Source organism: Pongo abelii, chromosome 14, assembly GCF_028885655.2.
Source record: "Pongo abelii isolate AG06213 chromosome 14, NHGRI_mPonAbe1-v2.0_pri, whole genome shotgun sequence".
NCBI classification, from domain to species: domain Eukaryota; kingdom Metazoa; phylum Chordata; class Mammalia; order Primates; family Hominidae; genus Pongo; species Pongo abelii.
The window spans coordinates 1,697,904-1,707,116 of NC_071999.2; the positions used below are offsets into that span (position 1 = coordinate 1,697,904).

Sequence of the window (9,213 nt, forward strand, 5' to 3'; positions counted from 1 at the left end):
TATTGCTGGATCCAGCACCTTGAGGGTGTAACTCTATTCTCCTTCCTTGGCGCTGCCCACAGTGAGCATTTTGACGTATCACTAGACCTTGCACCCAGGTGATGTGAGTCTCCTCTTCCGCCTTGGCGCTGCCCACAGGAAGCGTTGTTCTATATAGCTTGGCCTGGCACCCAGGTGATGTGACTCTCAGGCTTGTGCCCATAGGGGACACTGTGGTATATTGCTGGGTCCACTACCCAGGTGATGTAACTCCTCTGCCTGGGCCCTGCCTACAAGGGCATTGTGACAGATCTCTGTGCTCATTGGCCAGGTAATGTGATTCTCTTTTCCTGTCTGGTCCCTTTACACAGAAGGGATTGTGACACGTTGCTGGGCTTAGCACCAAGTTGATGTGAATCTTCTGCCTGGTTCAAGTTCAAAGAAGGCCTTGTGACATACCTCTGGGTCCATTACCTATTTGATGTGACTCTCCTCTCTTACCTGAGCATTGCCCATAAGAGAGATTGTGACATATCTTTGGGCCAAGCACCGGGATGATGTGACTCTTCTCCCTGCCTCGGTCATGCCCACAGAGGGAAGTGTGACTTATAACCGGGCACAGCACACGGGTGAAGTGATTCTTCTGCCCAGTCCCTACCTACAGTAGTCATTGTCAAATACCTCTGGGCCCATCATCTAGACTATGTGACTCTCTACTTCTTCCTAGGGCCTGCTCACAGTAAGGATTGTGACATATTACTTTGCCCAGTACCTACATGATGTGACTTTTCTCTCATGTCTGGGCTCCGTCTTGGAGATGAATGTGACACACAGCTAGGCCTGGCCCCTAGGTTATGTAACTTCTCCTTTTTCAAAATCTTACTCACCAGGGGCATTGAAACATCTCTCTGGGCACGTCACTTAGGTAATGTTACCCTGTTGCCTGGAGCCTCCACTCAGGGGGTATTGTGACACATTGCTGGACCCAGTACCTATGTGATATGCTCTCCTTTCTTGCCTGGATCCTATATACATTGTGTATTGTAATATATGGCTGGGTTCAATGACTAGGTGATGCAACTCTTATGCGTAGGCCCTACCCACAGGGACATTGTGACATTTCTTTAGCTCTGACTCTCCTCTTCTGCCTTAGCTCTGCCAAAAACGGAGGTGGTGAAATATAACTGGACCTAGCAACCAGCTAATATGACTCTCCTCTTTTGCCTGCACCCAGCATATTTTGGGTATTGTGACATATCATTTATCTCAACACCTACAGGATGAAAGCCTCCTGCCTGAGCTCAGCCATCAGTAAAAATTGTCATTTTCCCACATGAACACAGCCCACAATTGAGGTTCTGAATTTCACACCCAGAGGCAGTCAAAAGTTGGAAAGTTGGCTCTCACAAGTGGATGTTGTCCACAAGCGGGTTTGTGACTCCCTGACCAAGATCCAAAACACTTGTGAGGCTGACTCCACTAAGATAACTCAATTTTCAAAAGGCATTAAGCCTCTCATGGAAAAATCCATTCCACCATTGAGATTGTGACTTATGTACATACACCCAACATACAGGGGGCGTTGGCTCTCATACCCAGAACTGGCACTTATGTGGGATTGTTAATCTCACCCAGGGACCTTCCTGCAGGTGTGATTCTGACGTACACCTCTATGTGGGACTGTTAATCTCACCCAGGGACCTTCCTGCAGGTGTGATTCTGACGTACACCTCTATGTGAGATTGTTAATCTCACCCAGGGACCTTCCTGCAGGTGTGATTCTGACGTACACCTCTATATGGGATTGTTAATCTCACCCAGGGACCTTCCTGCAGGTGTGATTCTGACGTACACCTCTATGTACGTTGCAGTGAGCCAAGATCGTACCACTGCACTCCAGCCTGGGTGATAGAGTGAGATCCTCTCTCAAAAAAAAAAAAAAAAGAGGCAATGACCTTGCTTCCTACCTCTGCCTGAAGTTAGGGGTCCCTGACCTCTGCTGGCACCTAGCAGTCAAAGTGGATGGGGTCAGGGGTCAACTCTCAGCCGAGCACAGGGCCCTTCCCCTCTCGCTACCCCACACAGGTGAAGCTGCTGGTCATGGCTAACCTGGAGCTGCTCTGTGTCCCACAGTTCCCTGCTGAACCAGTAATATTTATGGGGTACAGTCTGATGTTTCACTGCATCATACTACATGGTACAGTGTGATGCAGTGAAACATAACATTGTACTCCGTAAACATTTATAACTATCATGTGTTAATTACGTGATGCTTCACTGCATCATACTACACGGTACAGTGAGATGCAGTGAAACATCACATTGTACTCCATAAACATATATAACTATCACGTGTTAATTACATGATGCTTCACTGCATCATACTACATGGTACAGTGTGATGCAGTGAAACATAACACTGTACTCCATAAACATATATAACTATCATGTGTTAATTACGTGATGCTTCACTGCATCATACTACACGGTACAGTGAGATGCAGTGAAACATCACACTGTACTCCGCAAACATGTATAATTATGTTAATTATATGATGTTTCACTGCATCACATTGTACCATATACACTGTACAGTGATCCAACCAGAGTAATTAGCATATTTAACACTTTAAACATTTATTTCCTTGTGCTGGTAAAGTTCAAAATCCTCGCTTGAAGCTATTATAGAATAAACGGTACATTATTATTAGCTATAGTCATCGTGCTGTGTAACAGAACACAAGGATTTATTCTTCCTAACTGTAACTTTGTACCCAGTGACAAAGCTCTCCCCACTCCCTCATCCTTCTGCCATCGCTAACCTCTGGTAACCACCATCCTACTGTCTACTTCTATGAGATGGACTTCTTCAGATTTCAAGTGAGTGAGAGCACGTGGTCTTTTTTTTCTGTGCCTGGCTTATTCCACTTAACATAATGTCCTCTAGGCTCATCCATGTTGACACAAATGACAGAACTTCATTCTGTTTTATGACTGGACATTATTCCTGTGTGTGTCAGCCTGTGTGTGCGTGTGTGTGTGTATAACATTTTCTTTATTCATTCTGTAGATGGGCACTTATACACTGTTGGTAGGAATATAAGTTAGTACAATCATTTCCCATTTCTATAGAGAGAACAGTACGGAGGTTTTTCAATAAATTATAAATAGAACTACCATTTGATCCAGCAATCTCATTGCTGGGTTTATATCAAAAGGAAACAAAATAAGCATGTCAAAAAAGATAACTGCACTCTCATGTTTATTAAGCAGTATTCACAAGAACCCAAACCACTATTTCTTCTAAGTATTTCTTAATTTACCTTTTTTTCATATATTACACTCTAAACTTTTAAAGGATTCATGTCTGGTTTCCAATTTCTGAAACTTACGAGTCACTGATTCTTTGACTGTTGCCTTCCTATTTAGAGAGTCTGGCAAAACAATTAAATTCTTCTTATTTCTTCTCAATCTAATCTTCATATATAAATATATTTATATTTTCTATTAATTTGCCTTCTATAACATATATGACTACATTAATTGTGATCAGCATTTCACTTTACTAGTCCTCTTTTTGGCTCAGCCTATTTTAATATGTAATTTGTATGTTGTACATTAAATTGTTTTACAACACTTTCAATACTTTATTTTTCATTTGCCTCTTTTCCAAAGATAGCTTGACAAGCTTGTAGTTTCATTCCACATTATTTTGCTTTTTTGTTTTTCCATTATATTGACCTAAAAATTTAAATATAAATTCAATATCTGAGATTTATGTGCCATATAATTTCTTCTGATGCTTCACCCCAGTAGCTCATCTCCTTGTGTGCAACATAATTTATAATTTAATCCTCACATATGGGAGACACCACATTCCAATGCCTGCAGGCAGTGTCTCTTTGTTTATTCCATTTGCCTTGTCAGAAGGGAACAACCCACATGGACCTGACATTCTTGTAATCAGATGCATCTGAGTGGAGCCCTGGCCTCTTAGGTTGATTACTTCTCTGGATCATTACCTTTATTTACTTCCAGTCCTGGGAAGTTTTCTTAATTTCCTTTCAACTATATTAGGCATTCTGTGAATTCTTGTAACTTCTTGGTGATTTTAATTGTCTGCATTAAGTGTTTATATTATTTTTCTGAAAAGCAGAAATATCAATATATGAGTGAAATATTTTACATAGATTTTCTATGGCATCTATCACCATGAGAAATTCCAAGTTTTTTTCATTTGAAACACCCCTCTCATCAATAGACCATATTGTAATAATTTGTAGAGTGTGATTACTTTATATCATTAGAAAATTAATTATATATTATGTACATATTTTTGAAATACTCCACTGCAATAAATAGTATATGGTCAGAAGTATTGTTTTCTCTAACATAAAACTAATATGAGTAAAATTATTTACCTGAATTCAGACCTTTTGGCTTCAACGGCCATTCTGTCTCATTAGGATTTCCCTGATCCATAAAAGACATTTGTATTTTTTGTTAATTCATAATTTATTGAAATGAATAATTTAACGTTATAATGTTTTATGGCAATTTAGGATATTTTCAATAAATATATTGAGCTTGAGGCCCTGGCTAAGTATTCCTTTTGTACTCGAAATCAGATTTTTCTGGCACAACTTCAGTGCCTGCAATGGTATTTATAAAAAGTATGAATGCCAGCACATGGACTATTTCAATACTGTACTCATTTGTTCATGTATAAACATTTCATTAGCTATGAAACAAACCAAATGCAAATGCTGAATGTACAGTATATATCAACATATTCAGATTCTTCACCGAAGAAAACAATAAAAGATGAATTTTCTGTGACATGTCACCTGTTCATTAGTTCTTTAATATGATTTAGGCTATTCCAAATATAAGAAAATGTATGCATCACTATTCATGTTGTCTCAAGATTTTTTATCTAGGTCCTGAAGGGCATAAAAAAGAATGTATATTGTCAGATTTATTTTTATATATTTTAGATGTTTCTTTTGCTGTATTTTCTGTGCATACTAGTATGAATACATGGAGACAAGGACAAACGAACATTTAAGTGGTTATATGAATTTTGCTTATATGGCTAATTGCTTATATGGATGTTGTAAATGACAAGATAAAATGGTAAAATTTGATAAACTTATCTGTGCCCTGTGAACTTTAGTTCACTTACTGTATAACTTAATTCAGTCACTAATAATTAGTTTAAAAAGTGTTTTTTAAAAGCTAAAAACCACATTTTATTACACATTTCTGAATCAGGAAGGGGTAAACTGTGACACGGCTTTCTTGTGCCATTGACTTTTTTGGGGAGAAACATTCTGCAATAAAATAAGAGTTTCCAAACTCTATTTATAAAAAAGCTTGAGTTTTCTTCTGTGATTAACCTTCACTCCTCAGTCCCTTTTACCCAACGAATGGTTCCTAGGTCATCTTTTGGAAGTTAGTTTCTGGAAAGTTTTCAGCAAACCTCTCCTGTGCTTTGTCCCAGTTGTTGTTGTTGTTCTTGTTTTGGAGAAGGTGAGTCTCTCTAATTGAGGATGGTTTGTCTGTCTCCAATCCTGCATGTGTTTGCCAAAGCTGAAGCTGTATTGGACTTTTTATTCTCCCACCATCCTTCCCCAGGCCTTCTCCTATTTTCAACACATCTTTTTCAACATCTTCTGACCTTTGTCACTATCAGTAATTTCAGAATGAACAGATGCAGGAGCATCATCTCTTTGGAAATTTCCTTCACTTCCAATCTGCTCCCTATGTTTTCCAGCTTTATCTTTATATTTTTGATTCTGCAGTATCTTATCATTTTTGTAGTCTGTATTCTGTAAACCATATTTTACTCGTATATTTTTAAAATCCTTTTCTTCTTTCCAACTCGTTTCCTTCTTAGTTAATGATGGACCAACAAATGATTCATCTTTCTTATCAAGGAAAAGATGAACTCTAACCTGCCCTGGTTCACATCCAACACAGCTATTACTGCCAGGGTGAATGTAATAAGATAACACAGTGTCTACAACTTTCACTTTATCTCCATGCTCAGGTTCATAAGGGTCACATTTAGTTTTCAGCTGAACAATCCATTTTCCGTTAACAATTGTTCCATTTTGACTGCCTGATCCAAAAGGACATAACTTTGTAAGTCATGGTCAAAATAGATTTCTGCATGAAACTTACACCAACTTCAGGGATTGGAAGAGTATGCTCCATATCATTTTCTCTTCCAATTGTAGCAGGTTTTACAGCAGTAATGATGAAGAATGACCCTGTCTGTAACACAGGTGATCTAACGACAATTACTCTCATATATGAGGGCCACACTTTTTCCTAATCTTCCTCCTCAGTATCTTTTGCAGTTGTATTGCCTTTAGTGGTAATGCCTTCATCATAGCTACCCTCGGTCTGAGAGTCGTAATTTCACCTTCTTCTCGTTCACTATCAGTCTCTGTGATTTTCTCATCCTTAAAGATGAATTGAGATGTTTTCATTAAGAGGAGATTCCATAGCATTTCCACTAACTGGAACAGTGAATTTTGGGGGATTATTTTTGTGATGAATGCCTATTTTGGCTTTTTTTTCACATTTATGAAATTGTTTTTCCCGTTGCAGCTTGTATGTTCAACACTGAAGGCTTCTTGATCCTCTGAATTCAAATCCTTTTCCTCACTTTTTTTTTTTGTAGATGAATCTGGATCCTTTCTTTTCACAATTTTTCATTTTTGTTTTGTGCTATAAGTCTGAAAATGTTGCAAATCTACTCGAGAATGAAATCCATAGCGACCACTTCCCACATCACAGTAGTAATAAATTAAATCATAATATATTTCATTCTCAGAATCTTAATAGAAACCAGTGCTGTGGTCAAAATACAGTCCAGTATTTTCATCATAACTTAATCCAGTCTGTGATAAAGCCGCTTCTGCTGCACCTCTCAAACTTCCATCTAATGACGAACCTTCTAAGGACGTATCTTGTGCTGCTAATGCAGATGCTGGCTCCTGTGAATTTGAGGCAAATGACCCTCTTGTCTACATTTAACATTTGGTGTCCTATCAGTACCAGGGTGAGCATCATTTTCTATTTATAACTGGTCGTTAGAATTCAAAGCAAGATTTTCAATATCCTGATCTTGCTGATTTGACAGTTCAGTCACTCACTTTATTTGGAAGACTAACATCATTAGAGTAGGTCTGATAATAATAATCTGAGATTGACCAAGGAGCATGGTTCTCTGCGAGTACTTCTACATCAGACTTTTATTATCTCCATTTCTCCCGCAGCGGAGTACGTGACTGAGTTCTTCCAGCTGGGTGCGGAGCTTCTGGCGGTTGCTCGTTTCGCTCTGAGCAGCCGTCCTGTGCGAGGCCATAGCGTCCCCCGTTCCCGCACCTGCCGCCTGCAGCTCAGCGTTCGGGTTCCAGCTTCTCCGCTGGGCCAGCTCGGGCTCGGAGAGGGGGAGGAGCGGCCACAGCGAAGGCGCTGGCGGCGGGTATGGGTCTGAGGCCGTGAGTTCGGGCGCCCGACGGCTGCGGCCTCGGAGGGGCTGCTCGGGTCCGAAGCGGGGGCCGGCGGAGCCACAGCCACGGGGGCCGCGGGAAGAGCGTCGAAGTCCAGGGGCCAGAAACGCTCCAGCTGTTCCCGAGTTGAGCTGCAAACAGTGGCCAAGCGTGTTTTAAATCGAGTTTCCCTGTGGCTAGATATGACCTGCTGGTTACTCTTATTTTTTTTCTCCATTCGTTGAGCTATGATTGACAAATTGAAAAGTGTGTATTTTTAGGGTGTACAATAGAGTGTTTTGAGATGTCAGTAGTCTTTACATTACCTCAGTTAAGCTAGTTAGCATATCTATCCCCTCACATAGTTAATACGTTTCTGTGGGTGTGGTGAGAGCACCTGAGATCTACTCTTGTAGCAAATTTCAAGTACACAGTGTTGTTAACTATAGTCACTATTCTGTACATTAGGTCCCAGCAGTTACTCACCTTGTAACAGAAGGTGCCCCCTTCCATGGAAATCTCCCCACTTTCCCCACTTCCTAGCCCATGGGAACCACCGTTCTACTGTTTCCATGGCTTTTTATTTTTTTATTTTTTTTACTTTTTTAGATTTTACATACAAACGAGATCATGCAGTAGTTGTCTTGTATTCCGCTTATTTCACTTAGCATAATGTCTTCAAGATTTATCAATATTGTAGTAGATGAAAGAGTTTCATTTTTATTAAAGCTGAAATTATGTATCAGTTTATTTATCTGTATCAGAGGAGTGCACATACCCTTGCTGATCCTGATTTTATGTCCTTTGGCTATGTACTCCAAATTGGGATTAATAGTAGTTCTAGTTTAAAAATTTTAAGGAACCTCCATACTGTTTTTCATAATAGCTGCACCAATTGACATCCTCAGCAACAGTGGACAAGTGTTCTCTTTTTCTACACCCTAACACATTTTATCTTTTGACTGTTTGATAATAGGCATCCAAACACCACGATAAGGTGATACCTCATTGTGATTTTGATTGTAATTACTCTGATAATTAGTGATGTTGAGCATTTTTTATATACCTGCTGGCCATTTGTATATCTTTGGAAAAATTGCTATTTATATATTTTGCCCAATTATTAATCAAGAAATTGCTTTTAATTCTGCTGTGGGTTCTTTTTTTGTATTGATTAGTATGACATATATTTTAGATAGTAACATATTATCCTATATATGGTTTACAAATATTTTCTCCCATTTCCTATAATGCCTTTATATTTTGTTGATTGTTTCCTTTATTGTGCCGAAAATTTTTACTTTGACGTAGTTCCACTTGTTCATTTTTGCTTTTGTTGACAGTGTTCTTGGTGTCATATCCAAAACATCATTGCCATGACCAGTGTCAAGGAGGTTTTTCCCCATTTTTTTTTAGAGGATTCATGATTTCAGTTCTTATGTTTAAGTCTTTATTTCATTTCAAATTCATTTTGTGATGATATGAGAGAAGGGTTCACTTTTTTCTGTGCATATCTAGTTTTTCCTACACCACTCCTTGATGTGTTTATCCTTTCTCCATTCTGTGGGATTGGTTGACTGTATATCCTTGAGTTTATTTCTGGGTCCTCTATTCTGTTCGATTGGTTTTTATGTAGGTACTATACTATATTAATGACTACAGCTTTGTAATATAGTTTGAAATCAGGAAGTGTGAGGCTTTCAGCCTTTTTGTTCTTCTCAGTATTTGG

The 9,213-nt window shown here is 39.1% G+C and overlaps 1 pseudogene; it reads right to left on the bottom strand.

Moving 5' to 3' along the window:
* Positions 1-5,380: 5,380 nt before the first annotated feature.
* LOC129053736 (angiogenic factor with G patch and FHA domains 1-like) lies at positions 5,381-8,890 on the bottom strand (annotated as a pseudogene).
* Positions 8,891-9,213: the final 323 nt, after the last annotated feature.